General features: G+C 40.1%; 1 protein-coding gene across 1 annotated transcript in view; it reads left to right on the top strand.

Annotated features, from left to right (window-relative positions):
• Window positions 1-6,060, top strand: part of Trim24 (tripartite motif containing 24) — a gene marked incomplete in the record, with an annotated part of 112,665 nt that overhangs the window by 761 nt on the left and 105,844 nt on the right.

Here is a 6,060-nt window from a genome sequence, read left to right as displayed (position 1 = left end):
GCTGCGCCGGGGAAGGAGCTCCGGAGCCGGGCGAGCAGACTTGGCTTTTTCGATGCCTGACTGCGGCTTGAACGCCGTGTGTTTCCCATCTCGCGTGTTTTGGGGGCTCTGCCTCGCCGAGTTCCCAGCCCTCCTCTTCTCCGCTGGGGACAAAGGAATCGCGAGACCGCTGGTGTGTGGTGTTCGGGTTTTTGTTTGCTTGTTTCTTTAGGACTGAGGTTTTTATGTGGAGACGATGAAGGGGAGAAAACAGAACAAAGTGGTTCGCAAGCGCGGGGCTGGTTCGTTATTTTGTAGGCAGCGGCCGAAAGTTACGGCGCTCTTTTGTGGTGTTTGTTGCCGGATAATGAGACTTTTTGACAGGTCGTTCCCTTCGGCGACGTTAACAGGTTTGGAACGTGAAAGTAAGTTGAAGTCAGCACGGTCATTGTGGCTAGGAGAACGCTGGAGGTTTTTAAATTTTTTGAGACAGCGAATGTTTGAGCACGTCCTTTTAAACAATACAAAGTGGAAAAGGGAACTCATTAATTTTTTAATACACACTTTTTAGGGAGAATGACTTAATTGGATAGTTCGCTAATTAATTACATTAGATCAGAGCATGTATAAAATTAACGTCTGAAGTACGTTGTAGTCTTACCTATTTATATAACTATGTCTTAAGAACAGTATTCGTTGTAGGAGACGCTTTTCCATGGGCCTCTTGTTTTCCCTTGCCGGAGAGATACTGTCTGCCCTTTGTTTCTGTTTTGTCAATAATGTTGTATGAAAAAAAAAGCGTTGTATGAGGAACAGCTTTGGAAGAAAGGCTTCCCCCACAGCAAAGGGCAAACGCCTAAACTGTCCAGTATAATAAAGATTATGTCTCCCTCTGGAGCCAAAGTGTAGACATGCTTATTGCCCACCATAAAACATTAGGATTCCCTAAGCCCAGGATTCCGTTGTGTAACAACCCACTGCCTGCACAGGTGTGAGTGACTCCCTTCACTTCGTCCTGTGAGAACTGGGCCCTGGCGGTGTAGTACTGTTGGTGTTCCAGCCTATGTTATTACTGTAAGTAATAAATTGCTCTTCTCTCTGTACTTTTTTTTTGTGTGTGTGAGCCTTGATCTCACTATGTAGCTCAGGTTGGCCTCAAACTCGCAGTTACAGGCAAGGCACCCAGTTGATACTCTCACATTCTGTTACCATTTATGAAACTAGTAGGCTACTTTGTTAGCTTGCAAGCGGGGTAAAAAAAATCTCAGATCTTTTGCGTGAGTTTGTTACAAAGTAACCTACCTGTTGGAAAATTAATACAAGTGTAATTTAAACCTGAGTTCTTTTGCACATATGTGTAGTATTGGGGATTAAACCAAGGCTTTAGAACATAAAGCCAGTGCTCTACCACTGAACTGTTAAGGCAGGTAACCAAAATCACTCATGGAGGCCGAAAATGGGAACAAGCGGGGCTTTATTTAGCGTATGTGGAGGATACTCCAACTTTTGCGAGCCAGGAGTATTGACAGTGATGATAGGAACACAGTGGCTTATATAGTAGTTGGTCTAGTATCTAAAAATAGCATGTACTTTAAAGAAAGGTGGAGTACAGAGTTTATCTAATCACATGGTGATAGTCCTAGTCATGGGGTTATTACAGCATTTGACAGAAACAGCATTTGTCAGAAATAGCATTGCTTACAAGTGGAAATGGTTGAACATGTGACAAGGGGTGAACATAATTTGAGGAACAAGAGTGAGTTCCTCTAAAGTTCAAGAGAGTTTGAGTGGATTTAAAATGAAGTTCTAAAAAGCAAATGGGTCGAGAAATGCAAATTAAAATAACAGAGATTCCATCCTCACCCCAGAAATTATAGCTATCATCAAGAAATCAACCCATCACAAATGCTGGAGGAATTGTGGGGAAAAAGGAATCTTTCTCCACTGCTGGTAGGAATGTAGACTGGTGCAACCACTGTGGAAATCAGTGTGGAGATTCCTCAAAAAACTAGGATTAGAGGTCCCATTCCACCCAGCTATTCCCCTTCTGGGTATTTTCCCAGGAGAATTAAAAACATCATACTACAGTGATATATGTGTACCCATGTTTATAGCAGTACAGTTTGTAATAGCTAAATCCAGGAAACAATCCAAATGTCCATCAACCAAGGAGTGGATAAAAAAGATGTGGTATTTTTATACAAAGGAGTACTGCTCAGCTGTAAAGAAAGATAAACTCAAACTCAGAGCTTTTATAGGTAAATGGGTACAACTAGAGACCATACTCATAAGTGAAATAAAACAGACCCACATGTGTTAACATCGTATTGTCTCCCTAGTGTAAGAACCTGAAAGAGTAAATAAAATCTAAAAGGTATAGTAGATGTTATGAAAGTGAAAGAAGTTGCTCAAAGGAAGGAACAACTGGGATGAGGGAAAGGAGAAAAAGAAAGAAGGAATATATATATATATATATATATATATATATATATATATATGTGTGGACAGCTGTGATAACTACTGCTGATGTCTAGTGGTTTACTGAAAGGAACAGTTAATGCTGAATTTTTTTCCTTTTTCTTTTTCTTTTTCTTTTTTTTTTTTTTTTTTTGGTACCAGGAATTGAATTCAGGACCTTGCGTTTGCCAGGCAGGCCCTTGTGCCACTGAGCTATATCCCCAGCCCCTGAATTTTTTTTTTCTTTTTGACCAATTTTGCATGCTTATATCTTGTAATCTGAACAACTGATCTGAAGACAGCAATATGCAATATACGAATTCCTACCATCTTGTTTAGTGAAACTGTATCGTTTTTAATGTTTTTTTTTTTTTTATTCTCTTTAATGGTTTGGTCAATCTTGCATTCTTTTTTTTTCTCTTCAATCTTGCATTCTTAATCTGAGCAATTTTGTTGAAGGTAACAATATGTAATATAACTAGCACTGTTAATTCCTATCATTTTGTTTTGAAACCCTGTATCGTTTTTGTTTTTGTTTTTGTCCATGTTGTTGGTACTTCGTTTTTGGTTTTTTTTGTTTTTCGATTTTCTTCCTGTACCAGGAACTGAACTCACGACCTTGCGCTTGCCGGGCAGGCACTTCGCCACTGAGCTAAATCCCCAGCCCCCATTGTTGGTATTTTGCTATTGTCCTTTTTTTAGTCACATTTTTAAAAAAAGCAAATGGGGTCCCTTGCCCTATCAGAGCCACACCCACAGCCCAAACATTAGTTAGTTCTTAAATTTGGTGAACTAGGGGTTGGGTTGTGCTAGAAATTAAACCCAGGTCCTGGCACCCAATAAGCACAGCTCTACCAGTGAACTATGCTCTCCAGCCCTGGTCCTTTGAGCTGTAGCCTCAGCCCTTTAAATAAATTTTTTCCCAGCTCCCCCCTTTTTAAAGTTTTTAAAACAGATTTGCAGCTAAATTGTCCAGGCTAGCTTGAACTCCTCATCCTCCTGCCTTGGCCTCCTAAATAGTTGGGATTACAGGCTTGCTCCACTACTGCAAGCAATTCTCAGTGGATCCTCGAGTTACAAGAAGCCTCACATATGAATACCTTGGGTTATGACCTGAATTTTAGGTTTACTTTACGCCCAAAGTCTTCAATTACAGCCCAAATGCAGTCACTTGTGTGGCTGTAAACAAAGACTCATGATGAAGTGTATGTGTCTGTCTCAGCCCAGGTACATGTGTTTGTGGATGTGATTTCTGTTGGTGCTTTATACAGTTGCTACAATTACTGCTATCAAAATGACACCCAAAAAGTTAGAAAACAAGCTAAAGATGGGAAGGTAGAAGGAAGGTAGAAAAAACAGTCAAAATAGGAAAAGAAAGGAATTGTGGAGAAATATGAGTGGCAGTTGTGTGACTGATCTTGCTAATATGTATAGTATGTTGAAATCCACCATCTCAACAGTTGCAGAGAAAATATTTGTATATGAAAGCTAGTGTTGCTAAAGGTGTTGCTTGAATTAACAAGTTACAGTCAGCAGTGTTAGATGAGGTTGAAAGGCTGTCAGTGCGGATGAACGAAAGCCAGAAGGCCAGGTTACAGCCTACTTGAGTCTATAATTTGTGAGAAAGCTAGGGTTATAAATAAATACAGATCTTGTAAAGGATATCACATCAATAAGTGATAACAGTGAAACATTTGTGCTAGTAAGGGATGGTTTCACAATATTAAAGTGAGAACTGGGATTCGTCGCATAACTTGCTGGGCGTGGTGGTGCATGCCTGTAATCCCAGAATTTGGGAGGTTGAGGCAAGAGCATCACTGAGTTCAAGGCCAGTCTGGGCTACAAAGTAAGTTCAAGGCCAGCCTGAATTGTATAGTGAAACCCTATCTCAAACACACACACACACGTGCACACACACAGACGCACACACACACACAGCATAACTAGGCATAGTGAAGTAGCCAGTGCTGTTGAAAGGGCTGCTGAAAATTACATACACTGCTTCAAAACAATGACCCAAAGAAATGGCTTTTGCTCTCATCAAATTTTCAACTGAAACTGGCCTTTTCTGGAAGAAAATGTCAAGTAAAACATACATTATCCAGGAAGAGAAGAAAATGCCAGGCCAAAGAAAGGCAAAACTTACTGCTACTCCAGTTCCAGTCATTACTTCAAGATAAAGCCTCTCTTAAGTTTATCACTGTGAAACCCCTAGAGTGTTTAGAAAACATAAAAGTCATGAAGAATAGGTAGGGTCATGTGGAGATCTAATGCAAAAGCATTAGGGTAACAAGTACTTTTTCTTGAATGACTCAGGGAGGCTTTCTGTCCTATTAAGAACTGTGTAGAGGACAGAGGTTTACCACTCAAAGCTCTTCTCATCATGGACAATGCTCCTGCTCACCTATGAGATTTGGAAGAATTAGCTGAAGAATTTCTATGGCTATCTGTTGAGTTCTTCCTGCCTAATACAACTCCTCTACTGTAGTCTATGGGCCAGAAGGTTGTAGCTAACTGTAAGAAGCTATATACCAAGGAACTGTTCCTGCACTGCTTCCCAATGGCCTCAGATACAAATTTTATCCTTAAAGAGCTCTGGAAGGAACATCATAACATCCTTTCCTGTGTGGGGTTAATTGAGAAATCCTGGGCCAGTATCTTTAAGGATACTGAGCTCTCCCTGGAAGAAAATGTGGCCTAAAATGACACAGGAGAGAGACTTTGAAGGCTGTGTAGAGGAACCTGAGGCTTCAGCTGACCTTCTGGTTGATGACATTCTCAATATAGCAGAGTCCATAGGCCTGCTGGTAGATGGTGGTGTTGAAGAACTGGTGAAAGAACACTCAGAAATTGTCTACAGAGGAACTTCAGCAATTTCTGGCTGAGCAACAGAGAAGGGTAGCTGAGGAGCTTTGTGAAGAGAAGGGAAAGTATTGACAGTCAGTGCAGCAAAGTTCTGAAATAAGAGAAATCTTCAAAAAATGGACAGAGCTACAAACATTTGTAGAGAAGACCACCCAGAGAGAAAGCCAATTGTTGCATTCACTTGCTTAATGATAATGTCATGTCATACTACAGAACAGTGTTAAAGAAAAGAGAGGAACAACTTTAGACCAGTTTTTAGTTCTGAAAAGGTTGAGACCTAGTGAACCAGAAGCAGGTCCTAATGGGCTACAGACTCTTCTGAACAGAGAAAGGACACCAGAGAGCAGATTCCTCATGTTCTTGCGGAAGGGGACTCTCCTTCCAAACAGTAACCACCCTTCATTTCATCCTCCCTTCCTGTAAGCCAAAGACGTCAACTTGAATGGTGAGTACAGTATGGAATTGTTTCTGGTAAACTAGGCACATTTTATAACTGTGGTGAAATCGCTAGAAAAATTATTAGTGTTTCCTGATAAATTACACAATTATACAACCCTTTTTGTTATGAAAAGATTGCTTAAGATATGCTTTGGGAGGTTCACAACACATTATTTCTTAAGGGAAAAATAGTCTTCCAACCAACTTGAATTACAACCAGCCCTTGTGGATTGAGTTTTTAAGTCAAAAGTCCACTGTAATTATTTTATTTTATTTATTTATTTATTTATTTATTTATTTATTTATTTATTTATTGTATTT

Source organism: Chinchilla lanigera, unplaced genomic scaffold (genome assembly GCF_000276665.1).
Source record: "Chinchilla lanigera isolate Chin_1 unplaced genomic scaffold, ChiLan1.0 scaffold00093, whole genome shotgun sequence".
In the NCBI taxonomy this organism is placed as follows: Eukaryota; Metazoa; Chordata; class Mammalia; order Rodentia; family Chinchillidae; genus Chinchilla; species Chinchilla lanigera.
The sequence above is the reverse complement of the archived record's forward strand: the minus strand, read 5'-3'. Positions and strand labels throughout refer to the sequence as shown.